The following is a 22535-nucleotide window of genomic DNA, read 5'->3' on the forward strand; positions in this document are numbered from 1 at the left end:
ACTAAAACATTACCATACTTAATAAAAGGGACATAGATGCAGTTCTGAGAGAAGCCAAAGTAATTCTGCTGCTTTTCTTGTAAGTGATTCTGAGAGCAATCCTCTAGTCTGCAAAGAGTGCAGACGAATTTGTGTGCAAATTGTCTCCAGATAACAGAAAATACCTCCTGTCAGCTCCTGTTTTAGATTCACAAAAACCTTTAATTTTACATGAGGGACAACATCTCCAAATCTATGCAATAACTGATCAAGCATATGTTAAGCTTAGCCATACAATAGAAAATTTATAGAAATAATAATTTATAAAGGCATTCTCAGCAAATCTAGAGAATGAATGTCTCCTACTGACTTCTGATACTGCATTCTTTTATGTTGAATTTGCTTAACTCTGTGAAGCTGTGTTACTTTGACTGTCTAAAGCACCCGATTGGTCTAATAAATAGTTGAAAAGCCAGTAGCAAAGAAAAAGAAAGGATAGGATGGCCTGGCAGGCAGAGAAAATAAATAGAAGGAAGGAGTAAGAAAAAGGGGAGGATAATGCCAGGGGCCAGCCACACAGCCACACAGCCACACAGCCACACCACCAGCCATGGAGTATAAGTAAAAGTAAGAAATACAGAAGAAAGAGAAGGGAAAAAGCCCAAAGACAAAAGGTAGAATGGTTAATATAATGTAAAAAAAAAAAAAAAAAAGCTTGTTGAAATGAGCCAAGCAAAGGCAGGATATTTATGAGGAAAAAGTCTCTGTGTATGATTATTTGAGAGCTGGGTAACAGACCCCCCAAAAAAATCAAAGAGTAAGGGAACAACCAGCACCATTCTTATGTTTAGACTTTTGTGAAAATTGACACCCCATAGGCAATAGCCCTTCCTGTCAGGTCCTTCCCTTCCATTAAGCTGAAAAAGGGTACAAAACGTATCAAAACAAAACCAAAAAAATCTTACCTGGGAAAGTAAGTGATTTGAATAACGTATACCAAAGTAGAACTCAAAAGACACAAAAACTAAACTCAGGGAATGAAAATTAATGGAACACATAGAAAAGATGATGACTTCCCATAATTACAGCAGTTAGAGAAATTAATGATTTGAATAATGTTTTATTTATCAAAGGAAATTTCCAGATCCGATTTGGAAAGCTCACAAGAAGTAATAAAGTAAAGCTCAATGACTGCTTAGTTTATTGAAATAAGAGAAAATTAAAATAATTGACATACATATATGCATAAACATATATCATGTAGATGCACTTATGTCTAATCAAAATATATGTATACACACATATATGTGTGTGTGTGTTTGTGTGTGCAGTTTCCTTCCCTCCTCTCCTACCATTGCCTCTCCCCAACTCCCCTTCCCACATCCACTCCTCTTTTTCTTTTCCTTAACAGAGAGGACTCCTATGGGTATCAACAAAGCATAGTGTATCAAGTTGCAGTAAGACTAAGCACCTCCCCTTTTATTAAGGCTGTGCAAATAAAGCCAGTATGAGGAGTAGGTTTCCAAAAGCCAGCCAAGCTTTAGGAACAGTCCCTGCTCACACTATTAGGAGTACATCAAGCAGACCAAGGTATAAGCCCGCCACTTATATGTAAAGGGCCTAGGTCAGTTACATGCAGGCTCGGTGGTTACCATTTCAAATTCTAAGAGCTCCGAAGAACCCAAGTTAGCTATCTCTGGGGGTTTTCTTCTGATGCCCTTGATCCATATGGCTCCTAATAATCCTTGCTTTCTCTCTTCGGCAAGATTTCCTGAACTCAGCCGAGTTTGGCTGTGGGTATTTACATCTGTTTTTATCAGTTATTGGTGAAGGTTCTCTGATGACAATTGTGGTACTCATTGGTCTATGAGTATAGTGGAGTATTGTTGGACATCCTCTGTCTCTGGGCCAGTCTCTGTGTCCTGGTACTCCCAGTGGTGCCAGGTGTGGGCTGACTCTAATGACATAAGTCTCAGACTGGAACAGTCATTGATTGGCTACTCCCAAAATCTCTGCACCACACTTACTTACTCTAGCAAATCTTCAAGGCAGGGAAGACTGTAGCTCAAAGTTGCATAGCTGGGTTAGTGTTCCAATCCCTCCACTGGAATCCTTGCTTTGGTTACAGAAAATGGCCAATTTAGACTAAATATCCATTATTGCTAAGAGCCTTCTCTAGGGTCATCTTTGTAGATTCCTGGCTGTTTCCCTTGCACCAGGTTTCTACTTGACTCTGAAATGCCACACCCCTCTTTCCAGTCATATATTTCAGGACTCTCACCGTCTATCCATCCCCAACCCCATCTCTCGTGTACCCATCCCCATCAGCCACCAGTCAACCTAAAAGATCCCTTCTTTTCTTCTCCAGGGAGATCCATGTGTACACTGTAGGCCCTTCTTGTTACCTGGCTTCTTTGGCTGTGTGCATTGTAGTGTAGTTATTACCCTTTACTTTACAGTTAACACCCAATTATAGGGAGTACATACCATATTTGTATTTCTGGCTATGAGTTTCCTCACTTAGGATGATTTTTTAAAATTTCCATTCATTTAACTTTGTATTTCATGATGTTATTGTTTTTAATAGCTGATTGATATTCCATTGTATAGATATACCACACTTTCTTTATCAATTCTAAATTGAGGGGGACCTAGGTTGTTTGCAGGTTCTGGCTATTAAGAGTAAAGCTACTATGAACATAGTTAAGCAAAAGTCCTTGTGGTATATTGAGCATCCTTTGGGTGTATGCCTAAGCATGGTATTTCTGTGTCTTGAGGTAGATGGACTCACAATTTTCTGAGAAACTGCCATATTGATTTCTGAAATGCCTGTGCAGTTTGTATTCACACCAGAAAGGAAGGAACGTTCTCCTTGCTCCATATGCTTTTCTGCATGAGTTGTCACTTGTGTATTTGATCTTAGCATTTCTGGTGGGTATAAGATGGGATCTCAGAGTCCTTTGGATTTGCATTTCACTGATGGATAACAATACCAAACATTTCTTTGAGTGTTTCTTAGCCATTTGAAATTATTTTTATATAATTTTTTGGTGTTTCGAGACAGGGTTTCTCTGAGGCTTTGGAGGCTGTCTTGGAACTAGCTCTTGTAGAGCTGGTCTTGAACTCACAGAGATCCTCTGCCTCTGCCTCCCGAGTGCTGGGATTAAAGGCGTGCACCACCAACACCCAGCTTATATAAAATTTTTATTTTATATTCTTTATTCATTTTACATACAAACTCCAGCTCCCCATCCCATCTTAGGGAATGGGCTCCACAATGCCAGCTCATGCACTGGGATAGATACTGGCCACACTTCTTTTGTTGGGAATTTTTGTTTGGGATCTGTATCCCCTTTTAGATTGGATGGTGATGATGATGATGATGATGATGATGATGATTATTATTATTATTATTATTATTGATATCTAGTTTCTAATGACCAGTGATTGTTAATTCCTGTTATTTTGCTGTTATTGTTGCTAGTCATGGTGGATAGTGTGTGTGTGTGTGTGTGTGTGTGTGTGTGTGTGTGTGTGTGTGTGTGTGTCCCCATCTTTGGGTTTTGCTGGTGTGAGATTATCTATTTCCTTGGTTTCATGGGTGTATCTGACTTCCTTGGGTGGGAGTTTTCCTTGTAATAACTTTTGTCTGGCTGGATTTGTGGATAGATAATTTTTTTTAAATTTGATTTTTCATGAAATATCTTGTTTTCTCCATCTATGGTGATTGAAAAATTTGCATGGTAGAGTAGTTTGGGCTGTCAACTTTAGTCTCTTCACATCTGCAAGACATCTGTACAAGCCTTTTGGCCTGAAAAGTCTCCATTGAGAAGTCAGGAGTAAATCTGATAGATGTGCCTTTCAATGTTACTTGGCAATTTTCCTTTGCAACAGTTAAAAATTCCTTCTTTATTCTGTATTTTAGTGTTTTGATTATTGTATAGCAAGGGAACTTTTTTCCTGGTCCAGTCTATTTGGTGTTCTGAAAGCCTCTTATAACTTTATATGTCTGTCTTGCTTTAGTTTGGAAATTTTTTCTTCTATGATTTTGTTGAATATATTTTCTGGGCCTTTGAGCTGGGATTCTTCTCTTTCTCCTATTCCTAATATTCCTAGGTGTGGTCTTTTCATAGTGTCCCATATTTCCTGGATGCTTTGTATCAGTAATTTTTTAGATTAAACATTTTTTGAGCCATGAATCTACTTCCTCCAATGTATCTTCAAGACCGCAGATTCTCTCTTCTTTCTCTTGTGTTCTGTTGGTGATTTTGCTTATCTTTACACTTCCTTTTCACTTGCCCAGATTTCCAGAATTCCCTCAGTTTGTATTTCCTTTATTGCTTCTATGTCCATTTTCTTTTCTTGAACAATTTCCTTCACCTTTTTGTTTATATTTTTCTTTGCTTTCTTTTCATTCTTTCAGGTATTTATTGATTTTCTCCAATTTTTAGTGTGTCTTGTCCTCAACTTACTTAAGGGATTTTTTTGTTATTTCCTCTTTAAGAACCTTTATCATCTTCATCAAGTTATTTCTAAGGTCACTTTCTTGTGCTTCAGTTGCTTTGAAATGTTCAGTTCTAACTGTCGTGGGATAGTTGGGTTCTCATGGTGCCATATTGCTTTCTGTTTTGGATTGTGTTATTACACTGGTGTTTAGGCATCTGGACTTGTGATGATTATATTTCTAGATGTTGGTTCCTGCATTTGTCTTTATGGGATGGGTGTTTTGTTCATTGGTTTTTGTTTCCTCTCTTGTCTTCTGGCCTATGTTGCCAAGGGTTCTGAGACTTTAGGTCCATTAGGGTGTCTCTGATAAGTTATTGGGGCTCTTAGGTCCCTAGAGCCAGCCTGGTCTCACATAAAGCCAATTTTATCTTCCAGAGCATTAGACCAGAATTTGTCGCTCAGATGAGGAGGTACAATCTGGGGTTGTCGGACAGACTTTAAGGTGTGTTAGTGGGCAGTGGGCAGTGTCTTACCTGGGGTACCTAGGACCAGCCTGTCCTCAGGTATAGCTTTTGGGATTGTGGGCAAAAGGGTAACCAAATGAATGTTCTCTGTGGATCAGTGTCCAGGAACTGGTTCAGGTTGGTCAGCAGTCAGGATACTTACATATTCTTCTGAAAGGTGTGGTCTATACCTGGGCAAATGGAGTCTGCTGGGGAAGGGATTGCTCACTGAAAAAGTTGAGATGGGAAGGGTTGAGTGGGGGACTGAATCCAGGGGATCAAGGCAGTTCAGGTTACAGGCTGTCCACTCATCAGCTCACTAGTGTACATGTGGACTACTGAGAACTTGAGCACAGCAGTGGAATTCCATCCTTATTTTGGGGAAGGGTCCAGCAATGATGCTGGAGCTGAGGTGGGAGAGGCCCAGGGGATTTACCCTGAGGAACAGGATCCAAACAGAATAGAAGCTCAGCTGGCAATCAGGTCTCTCACCTGCTGGTGAGTACTCTCAATTTTTTCTTCTGACAACAGTCCTCCTATTGGTTGAGGTATGTTTAAGGAGAACCCCTAAATCCTATCCCTAGCAGGACATATGTTCTTAATATGAATAGCATCATGCATAATAAATTCAAGATAATCCAAAGGAAGTCAACCCTCCTATATTAGTCCCAAAACTCCAATTACATTACTATTTTTGCTACTAGCCCTCTCTTCTTCTTCTTCTTCTTCTTCTTCTTCTTCTTCTTCTTCTTCTTCTTCTTCTTCTTCTTCTTCTTCTTCTTCTTCTTCCTCTTCCTCTTCCTCTTCCTCTTCCTCTTCCTCTTCTTCCTGTGTCAATTTTATTTTGGTGAAATAACAATTGTAGTTTAAATACATGAGCTTAAGGTAAAATTTGAGTTTTTAAAAGTCAGAAAGAACAATTTTTTTAACCAAATTACCTGCAGATACCTCAATATTGGTTTGTGACTTGGACTTTTACTTGTTTTCCCTTTAATTGTTTAACTTTGGAACAATCTTGTTTTACATGTCAATCTTACTTCTGTCTCCCTCCCCTCCTCTGCTGCCTCCACCAACTCCCTATCCCATCCCCTTTCTGCTCTACAAGGAGGATGAGTCTATCCATGGGGAGATCATCAAAGCCTGTCACATCATTTGTGGCAGGGCTGAGGAGCTCCACCTTCTGTATAGGCTCCCAAAAGGCATTCATACAGTATGGATAAACAGTGATCCACTACCAGAGGCCCCATAGACTTCCCAGGCCTCCTAACTGACACCTTCATTCAGGCTCAGGCATTGGGGGTTGGTCCTATGCTGGTTTCCCAGCCATGAGTCTGGGTTCCATGAGCTCTTCCTTGTTCATGTCACCTGATTCTGTGGGTTTCTCCAACCTGGTCCTGACCCTTTTGCTTATCACTCCTCACTCTCTGAAACTGGATTCCAGGAGTTCGGCTCAGTGTTAAATGTGGGTGTCTGCTTCTGTTTCTACCAGCTACTGGATGAAGGCTCTAGCATGGCATATATAGGTAATCATCAATTTGATTATAGGGGATGGGCCTCTCCACTATTGCTGAGATTCTTATTTGGAGTCATCACTGTAAATCTCTGAACATTTCCCTACAGCCACATTACTCTTTAAACCTACAATGGCTCACTCTATTATGGTATCTTTTTTCTGGATCTCTGCTGTTTTTCCCCTGACTCAACCTTCCTGCTCTCTAATGTCCTCCTCTACCATCCTCTTCTCTCCTTCTCTGTCTACTAACTCCCTCTCCCCTTGACCCATGCTCCCAATTTGCTCAGGAGATCTTATCCCTTTTCTCTTCTGTGGGGAACCATGTGTGTCTTAGGGTCCTCCTTGTTTCCTAGCTATGCTGGCTGTGTGGATTGTAGGCTGGTAATCCTTTGCTCTATGTCTAATATCCATATATGAGTGAGTAGGTACCGTTTTGTTTTTGTCTTTTTGTGACTGGGATACATCACTCATGATGTTTTCTTCTGATTCCATCTGTTTTCTCGCCAATTTCAAGATTCCATTGTTTTTTTTTCTGCTGAGTAATATGCCATTTTGTTAATTTACCACATTTTCTCCATCTATTCTTCAGTTGAGGGGCATCTAGTTTGCTTTCAGTTTCTGGGTATTACAAATAATGCTACTGTGAACATATTTGAAAATATGTCCTTCTTGTATGAATGTGCATCATTTGGGTATATGCCTAGGAGTGGAATTGCTGGATCTTGAGCTAGAATGATTCCTGTATTCCTGAGGAACTACCGTACTGATTTGCAAAGTGGCTGATTTCTTTCCCAGCCCATTTATCATCTGTGTATAGTAGTGCCACTAATTTTTTTGAGTAAATATTGTATCCTTCCACTTTGCTGAAGGTGTTTATCAGCTGTCAGAGTTCCCTTGTGGAGTTTTTCAGGTCACTTATATAAACAATCGTATTGTCTGCAAATAGTGAAAGCTTGACTTCTTCCTTTCCAATTTGTATCCCCTGAATTTCCTTTTGTTGTCTTAATGCTCTAGCTAGAACTTCAAGGACAACATTAAAGAGATATGAAGAGAGGGGATAGCTGTGTCTTGTTCCTGATTTTACTGGACTCACATTGAGTTTCTCTCCATTTAGTTTGATGTTGGTTGTTGGTTTGCTGTATATTGCTTTCATTATGTTTAGGTATGTTCCTGTTATCCCTGATATCTCCAGAACCTCTACTGTGTAGTGGTGCTGGATTTTGACAAAGGCTTTTTCTGCATCTAGTGAGATGATCATGTAATTTTTTTTCTTTTTCACTTTGTTTATACGGTTCAATTCCATTGATTGATTTAGTATGTTGAAACATCCCTGCATCCCTAGGATGAAGACTACTTGATCATGGTGGATGGTCATTCTGATGTGTTCTTAGATTTGATTTGCCAGTATTTTATGGAGTATTTTTGCATCAATGTTCATGTGGGACATTGGTCTGTAGTTTTCTTTCATAGCTGTGTGTTTGTGTGGCTTGGGTAACAAAGTAATTGTAGCCTCATAAAAGAAAGTTTGGTAATGACCCTTCTGCTTCTATTGTGTTGAACACTTTGAGTAGTTTGGCATTAGCTGTTTTTTAGACTTGTGGTAGAATTCTGCACTGAAACCATCTGGCCTTATGCTTTTTTAGTTGGGAAAGTTTTGATGACTGCTTCTATTTCGATAGGGGTTAAAGGTCTATTTAAACTGCTTATCTGAGACTGATTTAATTTTGGTAAGTGATATTTATCCAGAAAATTATCCATTTCCTTTAAATCTTCAAATGGTGTAGATTACAAGTTTTCAAAGTATGACCTGAAGATTTTCTGGATTTCATCAGTGTCCATTGTTATGTTCCCCTTTTCATTTCTGATTTTCTTTATTTCCATGTTCTCCCTCTGCCTTTTGGTTATTTTGCATAAAGGTTTGTCTATCATGGTAATTTTCTTGAAGAACCAACTGTTTGTTACATTGATTCTTTCTATTGTTTTCTTAGTTTCTACTTTATTAGTTTCAGCCCTCAGTTTGATTATTTCCAGGCCTTTCCTCCTCCGAGGTAAGTTTTCTTCTTTTTGTTCTAGATCTTTCAGTTGTTCATTCTCTAGTGCGACTATTTTCCAATTTCTTCATGTGGGCACTTAGTGCCAGAGCTTTCCTCCTAGCACTGCTTTTAAAGTGTCCCATAAGTTTGAGTATGTTGTATTTTCATTCTCATTGAATTCTAGGAAGTCTTTATTTTTCTTTCTTTCTTTCCCAGGAATGGTGCAATTGTGCACTGTCAATTTCCATGAGTTTGTAAGGTTTCTACAGTTTATTTTTTTTTAATTCTAACTTTAAACCATGGTGATCTGATAGGATACAGGTAGATTAACCCAATTATTTGTATCTGTTGCTATGTTCATAACTATGTGGTTGATTATAGAGAAGGTTCCATGTGGTGCTGAGAAGAAGGTATATTCTTTTGTTTTTGGATGGAATGTTCTATAGATTTCTGTTAATGCCAACTGTGTCATAACTTCTATTAGTTCCTTTGTTTCTTTGTTGAGTTTCTGTCTGGTGGCATTGTCTAGTGGTGAGAGTGATGTGTTGAAGTCTCTATAAGCATGTGAGTTTTTATGTGTGATTTGAGCTTTAATTTTTTTTTTACAAATATGGGTGCCTTCGTATTTGGGGCATAGATGTTCAGAATTGACATGTCATCTTGATAGACTTTTTCTGGTGTTCTCCTCACACAAGATGAAGAAGAGGGCACAGGGCAAGTTGGGGGGGTGCAAGACTGAGGTGTTCCCAGACCCTGGGTGGTCTGTCCTGCCTTGGAGGGTCTACCACATGCAGGACAGGCCTAGGAAGTTCCAAGTGGGGGTTAGCAGGATCCAGGCCCCAGCAGAGCCCACATTTACCTCAAACAGAGGGTGGGGGATAGGCCAAGACCAAGTTTTGGACAGAGGCTGTGTGGTCTGTCCTGCTGGGGCAGGTCCACAACATTTGAGACAGGCCCAGGAAGTTCCAAGATGGGGTGGGGGGAGGCCAGCCCTGGGCCTCAGCAGAGCCCACACTCACCTCAAGTAGAGGACAAGTGGGGGAGGGGCAAGACTGAGGTGTGGCCAGACTTTAGGTCTTGCTTTACTTTTCTATTGCAATATATTAGTTTACACTTTAAAGATGTGTTCCATCCTAAAGCACATTCTGATTGGTTTAATAATGAGATAAATGGCCTATAGCTGAGAAAGAGAGAATAAGAGGCTTGTGGCAAGAGACAGAGAGGACACTGGGAAGAAGAGAGGCAGAAGTGCCAATGAGATGTGGAAAAAGTCAGTTATATGATCAGAGGAGAGAAAACAAAACCACATGACAGAATGTAGATCAATAAAAGCAGGGTAATTTGAGTTATAAGAGCTAGTTTGGAAAAAGCCTAAACTAAGGCCAAGCTTTCATAATGAATATTAAGTCTCCATGTCATTATATGCTGGATGGTGGTCCAAGAATGTCAGATGAGAAAGCTTCTACACATTTGTGCTATGACTTAGACAACAGAATTACATTAAAAAGTACTTATAGACAAGTATGCTTTTCAAGGAAAAAAGAATAGGAAATCTTATGGACTTTTTGGGAGTGGAATCTTTTTGGTTACTATGTGTATTTAGAGAAATGTCTGCATCATGACCTGCTCCAATTTGAGATATAATAATTAGATTAACAGTAATATTGGTCTAGAAATGTTGAACTTAATTTATTTCCATTTGTACAGGGGTAACACACTGTATTAAATATGTAAGGTCTTATCTACATGGGTTTGATTACAAAAACTAATAAAGTAAAAAAAATAGATTATATGCATTTTCCTTTCATGTGTCATTCTCACCAGATTTCAATTCAGTGAAGCTCTTTTTTTGTAACTTGTTTTTGATTTTTGTTTTTCAGGACAATTTTCCCTGTGAAACAGCTTGGTTGTTCTGGAACTTGCTTTGTAGACCTGGCTGGCCTTGAACTTACAGTGATCCACCTGCCTTTGCATTCTGAGTGCTTGCAATAATGTGTGAACTACTGCTGCTCAGCCAATTTCCTTCTTTATAAAATATATTTCCATCAGTATTTACTTGTAGTGACACAAAGCTAACATTAGATACCAACTTGACACATTTCTCTGGTGATAAAACTCTGTGGTACCTTATCCATCCTTGGCTGCCTTCCAATCTTCTGGAGCTATGGAGCTATATTGTTTGAAGATTTGACCATTGTTGACATCTCTTCTCTTTGGTGAGACAGATAAATGGTAGTGTATATATCTGTGCCAGTCAACAAAGGTGAGCAGTTCTTTCCTCTGGAGAGTAATCATTTGTAACTAAGAAGGTTCAGGATATGGTCTTCAGTCTTGCTTATTCCAATTCCTAGTTAAATAAAAACCAGGAGAAAGTACCTGGAAGTGATGTTTATAAAAGTGTGCCACACAAATATTGATGCTTAGATTCTTATCATTCTCATTCTAGTCAAAATTCTTCCTCTCACATTATTCTTAATAGCTTATGAGGTGCTCTGCTGCTCCAAGTAGAGCAGACTTGACTGCAACTCTGGATTTGCCTTACTTTCTAGATTTCAAAATGCCATTGTGCATTATGACACAAATAGAAGTAGGCCAAAGATAAATTATTGATTTTACATTTTTAAGAATGAAAGGGAAAACTTCCCAAATCTTTCTGCATTATAGATTAAAAAGAAAATCTTTAATTTACATAGTCTGAAGAATAAATATGTACTATAGATTTATTTTAATAATTCCTAATGTATATCATTCAGGTTATGGGTATAACAGACATTAAGTTTTGTCATTGTTCTTAAAAGGACATATATTTTCAACACCTTTTATATTATTTCATGTGGTTCAGTTCTTTAAAACAGTCATTCTATTAAGAGACTCTAAGAAATAATAGCAGAAACACTAATAGCCATGTAAGAAAACTTAAATAAGAAAAATTATCAATCTATTCAAAAGAATAAACAAATATACTTCATCCTTTCATCAAGTTAAATGGGCACAGAAATGATTTTTCTCTTCATGCAACTATTTATTGGTTGAAAAGATATATCTGTTCAGAGACTGAGAGTTATTATTTATATATTTTTACTTCTACTTATGTTTGTTATTTTTTTTGCTGGAAGTAAAGAGTGAGAAACAGCCTAAGTTTATAGAGTTCCTGTGTGATCTTTCATGAGGCAGTTATTTTAACTTCAAGTCATAATTTAACCCCATACCTATTGTGCTTAGGTAAGAAGATATTTGTAAAGCATCCAAGTCTTGAATATAATTGATAGAAAATGGTCATTGTTTTATGCTTTTTAAAAATTCAATTAGTTGTTTTATGTTCTCATAACAGATTCAGAGTCCACACATCTTATTTGATCCACTCTCATTATAAAGAAAAAAGTACACATTTAGGGATAGTCTATATAAAATGAGAACCAGGTTGCTAGCTTAGTATATCCTTCCTCAGCACTCTTCACAGTCTCCATAACACTTTTGTAGACAAGAATTTAAACAGAAAAAGTTGTAACTGATTTATCTGAGATCAAACAGGTAGATAGTTGCTAAACTGGAATTCCAATATCCTTCCATCAGACTACAATAACCATGGTCTTATAAGCTGTCTAGAATTTCATAAAATGCATCTTTCATATATTAATGGTGTCAGTTCTCAGGAAATAGACACAGAAAGACTAGTCTGCCTGAAACGTGATGACATACAATTCTATTTTCTGAGGCTGCATTTCAGGTTGATGAAAATTCAAAAGCAAATTGGAATAGCATATGTTTTTGCATAACAAAATTTTCATAGCCAAGAGAAAAAAACAAGGAACTGATTGGATTTTCTTGTCACCTACATTTACATAAACAACCAAACAGCATTATTTTCTATAGTACCAGAGAGGTAGACATATAAACCAAAAGCACTGGTTTCATTGGATCTGATTGCAATCATCCTAAACTCCTACCCCTCCCCCGTTACAGAAATTAGACTTGAGATTTGGCTGAATCCACATTGCATGCTGATATATAAAATTTAGCCTAACAAAATAATAGAAAAACAATACAAGTATATTTTCAAACACATTTATACAGTGCTTTTAAAAGCATATATTTTATCTTTTAATGTGTAATTTGGTACAATACTAAATCTAGATGAAAAATGAAAGAATTTTCTTATTCAATTAGTAGTATATAGGACCAAAAATACAAAAAATATCAACCACCTATATGTGTGATGTCTATGAAAATAATATTTCTGATTATATAAAGTATTTTTTAGAGTTAATATGTTTGCCTAATTCTTAGCTTACCCTAACTATAAATGGTATTTAAACTGTGATTTTGATATTTGTCTCACAGCCTTATCATATGACATATAATATCCTATCACTGATTGAAACACCATGGGCAATTTAGAGAAACATAGAAAATAATGACCATTGTGACTTGGGGAAATAGTTCATTTGGTAAAGTGATTGAACCGCAAGCAGGAAGATCCTAGTTTAGATAACTAGAAACTACAGAAACAATAAAAACCACATCAAAAATCACACAAGAACCACAATAAAAGCATGACGAACTACATATACACATTCCTAGCTCTCAGAAGCAGAGACAAAAGGTTCCTGAGGATTTGCTTGATGAAATTTCTAGAAAAACTGACAAAGTCTAGGTCCAGTAAAAATGTGATCTCCCGCTGGACTGACCCTACAGAGGTGAGTGTACCTTCTGCTCCTGCCCTTCTCCTGCCCAAAATCCCATTCACCCTGGATCTCTCTGGACCTGAGCCTGCTTGGAGTGGACCTGCCCAACCAGGGAGAAGCTCCTTGAGTCTGGAAACAACTCACTCTTCTTTCCACCTACACCAGCCTAACCCACACCAAGGCTCGACCCCAACAAATGAGGAGACTACCAGGAGAGGAGAGGCAAGACCATCAAGAGCTGCAGACAATGAAGTCTTGGCCACACACAGCACTGGGTGACAAGAAGAGATAGAGAGACCCCACTTGCACCCACTGGAAGAAGAGATGTGAAGAAGACAGAATAAGGACACACTCAACATTAGAAAAACCAATATGACACCACCAGAATCTAGGGACTCCACACCAGCAAGATCTGAAAAGCCCAACACAAAGGATGAAGAAGAGATGGACCTCAAATCTATCTTAGGAAGATGATAGAGACCCTTAAAGAGGAAACAAGAAAATCCCTTAAAGAAATAGAAGAATAAACAAGCAAAAAAATCACATGAAATGGGGGAAAATACAAACCAAAAAATTCAAGAAGTAAAGAAGATACCAGAAAATGGAAAGATCTCCTATGCTCTTGGATAGGTAGAATCAACATAGTAAAAATGGCCAAAAGTAATCTATAGATTCAATGCGTTCCCCATCAAAATCCCAACACAGTTCTTCACAGACTTTGAAGAACAATACTCAACATTATATGGAAAAACAAAAACCCAGGATACCCGAAACAACTCTGTACAATGAAGAATCTTCTGGAGACATAAAACCATCCCTGATTTCAAGCTCTATTATAGAGCCATAGTTCTGAAAACAACTTGGTATTGGCACAAAAATAGACAGATAGACAAATGGAATCAAATTGAAAACCCTGATACTAACCCAGACACCTATGAACACCTAATTTTTGACAAAATACTAAATCTATTCAATGGAAAAAAGATAGCATCTTCAACAAATGGTGCTGGCATGCAGAAGATTGCAGATAGATCCATATCTGTGACCATTTACAAAACTTAAGTGCAAATGGATCAAAGATCTCAACATAAATCTAGCCACACTGGATCTTCTAGAAGAGAAATTGGGAGATACCCTTGAATGAATTGGCACAGGAGACAGCTTCCTGAACTTTACACCAGTAGGACAGACATTGAGATCTTCAATTAATAAATGGGACCTCATAAAACTGAGACACTTCTGTAAGGCAAAGGACACAGTAAGACAAAATGACAGCCCACAGAATGGAAAACAATCTTCACCAACCCCATATCTGACAAAGGGCTGATTTCCAAAATATACAAGGAACTCAAGAAGCCAGCCATCAAAACACCGAATAATGAAATTAAAAAGTGCAGTGAAGAACTAAATTGAGAATTCTCAACAGAGGAAGCTAAACTGGCTGAAAGACACTTGAGAAAGTGTTCAAAATCTTTGGGGATCAGAGAAATGCAACTCAAAACAACTCTGTGATACCATCTTACACTGGCCAGAATGGCTAAAATTAAAAGCACCAATGACAATCTATTCTGGAGAGGATGTGGAGAAAAAGGAACATTCCTCCATTGCTGGTGGGAGTGCAAACTTGTAAGACCACTTTGGAAATCAGTATGGTTGTTGCTCAGAAAAATGGGAATCAGTCTACCCCAAGATCCAGGAATTCCTCTCTTGGGCATATACCCAAATAATGCACATCATTCAGCAAGGGCATATGTTCAACCAAATTCATAGAAGCTTTGTTTGTAATAGGCAGAACCTGGAGGCAACCTAGATATCTCTCAACTGAAGAATGGATAGAGAAAATGTGGCACATTTATACAATGGAGTACTACTTATCAGAAAAAAACAATGGAATCTTGAAATTCTCAGGCAAATGGATGGAACTATTAGAAACCATCCTGAGTGAGGTAACCCAGTCACAAAAAGACAAACATGGTATGTACTCACTCATATATGAATTTTAGACATAGAGGAAAGAATTACGAACCTATAATCCTCTTCACCAAAGAAACTAGGAAACAAGAAGGACTCTAATGGAAAAATGCATGGACCCCAGATAATGGGAAGTGGCAGTGACTCCTGAGCTAATTGGGAGCATGAGGGTTTGGGAGAAGGAGCTGCCAGAATGAGAGGAGGAGAAGAGGGGAGGGAGAGGAGTAAATGGAGGAGCAGAAATGTTGAGTTTGGGGAATAAAAGAGAGAGCATATCAGAGGAAGCCATTATAGGTCCCAGGAGAGATCTGGCACTAGGGAGATTTCCAGAGTTCTACAAGGATGACAGGAACTGACAATCTAGGCAATGGTGGAGAGGATAACCTAAATGCCCTTCCACTATAATGAGACTGACGACTATTTTTTATGCCATCCTAAAGCCCTCATCCAGTGGCTGATGGAAGCAGAGGCAGACATCCACAGATATTCACTGAACTGAACTCTGGAACTTAGTTGCAGGGAGGGAGGAATGAAGATCAAAGGGGTCAGTACCAGGCTGGTGAAACCCACAGAAACAGCTGCCTGAACAAGAGGGAGAACATGGACCCCAGACTGCTGCCTGGGAGGCCAGCACAGGACTGATCCAGACCCCTTAACATGGATGTCAATTAGGAGGCCTCTGCACTCTATGGGGCCCCTGGTAGTGGATTAGTATTTTTCCCTGGTGTCTCAGCCTGAACCCATGGGGGAGGGCCTAGGTCAGGCCCAGGATAATGTTGTGCACTTTGGGGAGCCCCAGTTGAGGGCACTACCCTGCATGGGGAGTAGGGGGGGCGGCGAGGGCTCGGGGGCTCGAGTTAGGGGAAGGGGAGGGAGAGGAAGAAGGGATTGACATGTGAAGCAAGCTTGTTCCTAATCTGAACTAATAAAAAATTACAAAAACAAACAAAAATCACTATCTCAAAACTATACAGTAGAAAGTGATTACTACAGGGTGATGCCAGGGAGGGCTTGAGAGCTGGCTTGACCAAAGGTATCTCTGCTTCTGCTCTCTGGTAGCAAGCATCTGCTTCTGGTTCCTACGCCAAATTTGCTGCGAGCCAAGGCACCGTGAAGGGAGGTTTATTTGCTAGGCTTTCCCTGGAATGGATACCATAACCCCCTGGTTTTTTTCCTGCCTGCCTAGCAGAACCCTCCAGCGTGGATTCCTCCTCATGAGAAAGTATACCACCCAGACGACAACAAAGAGTTGACCCATTTTATGCCTCGAATCGTCAAACTGAAGAAGCTTCCTGGTGTTCAGCTGGGATTTAACATCCGAGGAGGAAAGGTTTTCCAAGTAGGCATCTTCATCTCCAAGGTGATTCCAGACTCTGATGCACATCTAGCAGGACTTCAAGAAGGGGACCAAGTTCTAGCTGTGAATGATGTGGATTTCCAGGATATGGAGCACAGCAAAGCTCTTGAAGACAGCTCGAGAAATCAGCATGTGTGTGTGTAGCTTCTTTCCTTAGGATTATCATCGCCAAAGAGAGAGAGAGAGAGAGAGAGAGAGAGAGAGAGAGAGAGAGAGAGAGAGAGAGAGAGAGAGAGAGAGAGAGAGAGAGAGAGAGAGAGAGAGAGGTCTGTGCACTACAGACTTACAGCCCACAGCACTCCATGTGGAATCCGCCAGAGCAAGCTGGCTAGCCCTCTGAGAAGCCATTCAGGAAATTCTACTCTCAGCACCTTAGTGGATAGGGGAGGGTTAGTGGATAGAGGAGGATGGGGAGCTATCTTACCAGCTGCATTCTATATAAACTCTACTGTACTTGGAGTTCCCTAGTTTCCTAGGTAGTTTCATTCTGGAAAAGGAGAAAGATGATGATGTCTAGATGTCTATAGCCTGTGTGGAAAGCCAGCTAGAAAGCAACTAGCATTTATCAGGTACCATAGATACTTATACAGCTTATTTTATCTTTAGAAATCAGTAGGAAAAAAAAAGAGTCTGGGGACCTTCCATGTGATTTTCCTGGCCATGCCATCCAGTCCTTGTACATAAATGTTGGAGTCCAACACACTTGGGAGACTCCAAAGAGACACTGTTTTTGCCCCTTGCTCCTCATCTCCCCAAAGTAAAAACACAATACCAAAAAAAAGGAAAAGAAAAGAAAGTGATTATAGAAGTACTCAGGCATATACACATTGAGTAAATCAAAAAAAATCCTCTTTCTTAAAAATTATAATACATCTTAAAAATTATAATACATCCAAATAGGAATTCTCTAACTTTACCTGACTAGTAACATCAAGGAATCCATTTCGCAGTTTGGATAGAATTAAATGTTTATTTCATTTGTTTGTAGTGTTAAATTGGAAAATTAGTTAAAAGTATAAGCCCTACAGTTTTACAGAAAGTGAAGATCGTTTTTGCTTTGTATTTGAAATAAAAGAATTCAATACATTTCATTTAAGATTTATGGAAGCCGTTAAAATATAAATATAATGAATTAGGAATACATTCCAAATGTCATACACATTTTCTGGTGAAAATAAACTAAGCTGCATGGTACATGAATTATGGGAATTAGACCCTTTTATGGGTAAATCCAAGTTCCATTCTTTTCAATTGTGTTAATATCATGTTCTAAATTCAATGTTCCCAGTTTCTTGGGCTCAAACTGGGAATAAATTTGGTATCTTCTTTGGTAATATAACAAACTATTATTTACAAATATGTTGATTTTGAACCTGTTTACCCAGAGGGTGGAAATTTTCTCATGAATTTTAATTTAATGTCCCAGGGAAACCCTCTGGGCTAAACATCTTCATTACCAAGATGACTCCTGATTCTGATGCACATCAAGCAGTATTCAAAGGAACAACCAAATTCTAGCTGTGATGAAGTAGATTTCCAAGAAAGAGAACATAGTTTGTCTGTTGACGCCCTGAAGACATTTCCCTAAACAGTACGTATGTGCATGTCTTTCACTACAATTCTCATCACCAGAGAGAGAGAGAGAGAGAGAGAGATCTAGGACAGGTGATTTGGAGACCCCAGCTTTCCGGTGTAAGCTGCCAATACCAGCTGGCTAGGTCCCAAAGAAGACAGTTGGGAAACTGTACTGTCAGCAACTCCCTACCTTAGTATGTGGCATTCTGGGGGGCAGCTAGCCAGTTGCATTATAAAAATTGAACAGTACGTATGTTTCCCAGCTTTCTGGTGAGCTTGCCTTTTAAGGAGGATAACAGTGTGGAACTACAGACTAACCTGTTGGGAATGCTGCCAGAACACAAAATAATATTCATCAAATACCCTGATCTAGGCTCTTACACACATTATTTCAATTATAGAAATCTGTGGACAAAAATGATCTGTCGATCATGTCAATTGATTGTTGTACTACTACTAGAAGGCTTTTACACACTGGAGATCCCAGTAAGTTTCATAGCTTTTCTTCCTCCCATCGCTAAAACTTAAAATGGAACACAGAATCATTGTTGTGATTTGGATGATCAAAAATTGGTGAATCATTTATACCCCACTAGCTTGTGTTATTGCTAGCCATCTGCACTGAAGCAGGTTCACCGTCTCGAAGCTATTTGTGCTCCTGTGGACACTCCATGTGGCAAATTGTGGACTTAAGCAGTATTTCTAATGCCCAAAACCTAAGGAGGCAAGGAATACAAACAAGGGACTGTGAAGTGCAGAATAATGTAGAAAGATATGGAGAACGTGTAAAGTGCAGAGTGTATGCCCACTGTGAGCCTTTCCAATTCAAAAGGTTTTAAATGCTACTTTTACCAAACAAATCAAATCTGAAGGACTAAACTGGCCCCTTGGTCCCATTATAAGCAACTTAACATCTTGCGTGAAGAAGTTAAGTGTAAAACAAATAACCTTACTCTCTGTCACACTTTTTTTTTTAATTTCTCTTTTGGCTCAGGGAAAATGCTTCCACTTGTTATTACTTAGATTACAAAGATGTGTGGCCCTAGAGGTTGAAAAAATATTGTCAGATTTCACACTCACAGTGCTTCCAAATCTATATAATATCTTCCAGGGGAAGTGTTGTTGGCAGGTGACTTGCATGATTTTTGTGGTGGGAATGAAAAACAAAACAAACATATAATGAAACTTTATCTGCACTTGTAACTTCAAGGGACAACTTTTCTATTCCTCAGAGGTCACTTTTAAATTATAATTAAGGAAAAGGTGTAGAAAGTAGAAGAGATATTTGAAATAAGCCTGCAAGACTGTCAGATTCCAGATATTACACAAATAACAAAAGTGAATAATTTTAAGAAAACAACATTTGATGTCTTTTTAATACACCATAATAAAGTTTAACTTATTATTTCTTTGAAACGATTAATTTTTAATATAAGTAACTCTGAGGCAACTAGGAACACCTAGTGAGTTTCCACATCTTTAGTTAGTCTTCCAGTTTGTGCTGCTGTGATTCTAAAACTTGTGGGAAAAATACTGAAGTGGAGTCCCTCACTGGGCATGATAGCTCAGAAACTTCTTTATACTTCAATTCGAACTGTTGTCAAAATCACTATACTACAAGGGGCATGGAGAGATGCCTTTTATGCTCTTACAGAGGATTAGAGCTTCCTTCCCAACATCCCAGAACCCACATAAGTTCTCTCACAATCCCCTCCCCCTTCCACATACACAAGCACATCCTCCCAAATATACCCACACACATACACAAGCAGGCGGGGGTGGGGGGTGTTAAAATCTTATAAAAATATTTTTTAAATTTTATAATGCTTTTTTGAAAGCACACTGGGACTCATCAAATCTCAAACTTGATTCAGGATTTCACATTCTGCTTCATAAATAAGTTCTTAGGCAGAGTGACCAACCTCCTTCATTCTATGAGAACAGTAAACAAATTAATGTGGTACCCACCCTAAATACATAATCTCTAAACAACCTCAAACACAAGGAAGATATGTTTGCCATAAGCCTTTGAGGTTAAGTAAGATCCCACATATTACTCAAATATCCAAAGTGGATATTAGTAAGAAAACAACTTTTGATAACTTTTAATAGAACAAAAGTATTTTTCACTCATCCGTTTTTGAAGGAATTAATTCCTAATCTAAGTAAGTGCTAGGCAACTAGGAGAAGCTAGTGAGAATCACCTTTGATCAGTCTTCTACGTGATGCTGAGAGCTTTGGGGAACAAAAACTGGAAATGTTTGAAACACTCTGGTTTATAGTTACTATAATGACAACAAAGCTTGTCTTTGAGTTGTGATTCAAGTAGGATGGTTCCCAGTAACACTTATTATTATCCTACCTGGCTCCTGAGAAGAGGCAGCAATCCCATTGATTTCTTCAATGTTTTCTGTGTTTACACAGCTTCTGAACACATAAATGTTTGGTGAATTAGCATATAAGTGGAAGCACCAGAACACTTAAACAAATGGAGGAAAGCCAGAAACATCCAGGAATCTTTCAGTGATGTAGATTATTTAATGGAAATGTATGAATATGATACTAAATATATAAAGGATAGAAAGTAAAATAGGGATCCTGGTTTTGTAAATGTAATTAAGAAAATGAAATATTCTAATTCAAAAAATAACCTATGGATGAGTTAGTAAATATAGGGTTGCCTTTAACAGTTAAGTTGTTTGTGGTAAAGTTTTTCATTTGACTTGATAATTATATACTTCTTCTAAATCATATTGTAGGAACTACGCAGAAACAATGATCTCCTTTCCAGAAGTAACTTCTTACTTAATATTTTTCTTGTATATAACATGAAGAGGAAAATATTGGGCTATTTTCACTATGGAATTTTTCTATTCAACACTAAATCATTAAAATGGAAAAAGAGGGATGAAGTGAAAGAGTAAGAAATAAGACATAGGGGGAAATGGGGACACACACAAGCATTAATGTGAAGAATCAAACATGCAAAAATATAGTGCAAGTCCAATAGAGATGTGTGTGCACTGAAAAAGGAGACAATTCTCCTGGATTTGTTTTTAAGTGAGAATATGTTCCTTGAGAATAGCAGCTTGCCGCCTCCTTTCATCTCCCAAAGTCCCTGATCCGCTGTGTGTAGCATGGCCCTGAAAAATTATATTTACTCACCAACTAAGTAATCTAGCAGCATAAGTAGAGGTCTTCTCCCTGGATTGCCTTAAGGTATGAATTAAAATGTAAACGTGTAAAATATCAATAAAGCTGACATAAAACTTTTTGTTCCCAAAGATAGAAGGCAAAATGAGCATGGCCTTAGGGTAATACACTATGCCTAAAGGCTAACCAAGTCTCCTGCCACATATTATATTGGAGTGTTATTACATTTTGTCTATTAGAAGCATAGCACCCTTGAGATTTTCCAGGGTTTGGAACATGAATCTTTCGGCAGTTCACATTTTAGTCGATGTGGAAGAATGTGCTATGGCTTGAGTGCTTAGGGGTGGGACAAAGTACCAAAGCATTGCCGGAGATACCTAATGTGAGTGTCAAATTACCAAGCTCCACCAAGCAAAAGGGAATGCTAATTAGAGGGTAGGACATGTTCCAGTTGTTCTAATCAAAGAGAGCTTAATCCTTCCATAAGCTGGCTGGCTTTGTTGAAGGAAATTCTGAACAACCTTGTTACTTTTGATAACAGTAAGCCACTGACTCATGGCCCCTTGACAGCTAGCTGAGCATGTAATAACATTTCTCTGTATTTGGGGACTGGCTTAGCTGGCTTTATAATAGATTATTGTGGATGTTAAAGTGAAATGTTAGTCTTTCTTTAAAGCTCTGTATTCTCAGGTAATTAAGGTTATAAAAAGGGCACCCAGCACAATGCAGTTTCAAGGTCGCCAAACACAGATATAACAGCCTTCGGTTTGTGTAAATAAGGTATTAACCATAGGTTTATTCTGCAATTGTGTCATGAAAATAGGTTTTTCAAGAGTAGCTTGATAGAGAAGTATTTTGAGGTGTATAGGAAATGTGTATGTGTTTTTTTTTTTTCCTTTCTCTGTGTTGCAAAAATTAATGCCTAGAGGAAAAACACAATTGACATTAAAGAAAGACAGGGAGAAAGATTCTTTAAAAATATAATAAAAAGAAGGTGAATGCTATCAGTTAAGAGAAAAACCAGACAGAGGAGAAAGACTCATCAGAAAGCAGATGCAGTCACTGGGTATAAGAACAACCTTGTATAAAGCACAACCTTTGGCACAAAAATGCCTGCAGAGACCACACAAACTAGGGTTTGTGCTCTAACTTTCAAGATAGTGACAGTTATTGGTTGTTTGTGTTTCCAACTCATTGTAATTGGGGGAAAAGTTACAGGAAAAAGTTCACCCAGGAGAGGCATGTAGCTACTTGTTTCAAAGGAAAGAACTGATGGAGTTTCATTCAACTTCAGTTCTGGTATTTGTTCACTGTTCGAAT

At 38.5% G+C, this 22535-nt stretch overlaps 1 pseudogene; it reads left to right on the plus strand.

Annotated features, from left to right (window-relative positions):
- The window catches only part of LOC113833255, a 30680-nt pseudogene extending 14015 nt beyond the window's left edge, over nt 1-16665 (plus strand).
- The last annotated feature ends 5870 nt before the right edge of the window (nt 16666-22535 follow it).

This window comes from Cricetulus griseus (assembly GCF_003668045.3).
Source record: "Cricetulus griseus strain 17A/GY chromosome 1 unlocalized genomic scaffold, alternate assembly CriGri-PICRH-1.0 chr1_1, whole genome shotgun sequence".
Lineage (NCBI taxonomy): Eukaryota > Metazoa > Chordata > Mammalia > Rodentia > Cricetidae > Cricetulus > Cricetulus griseus.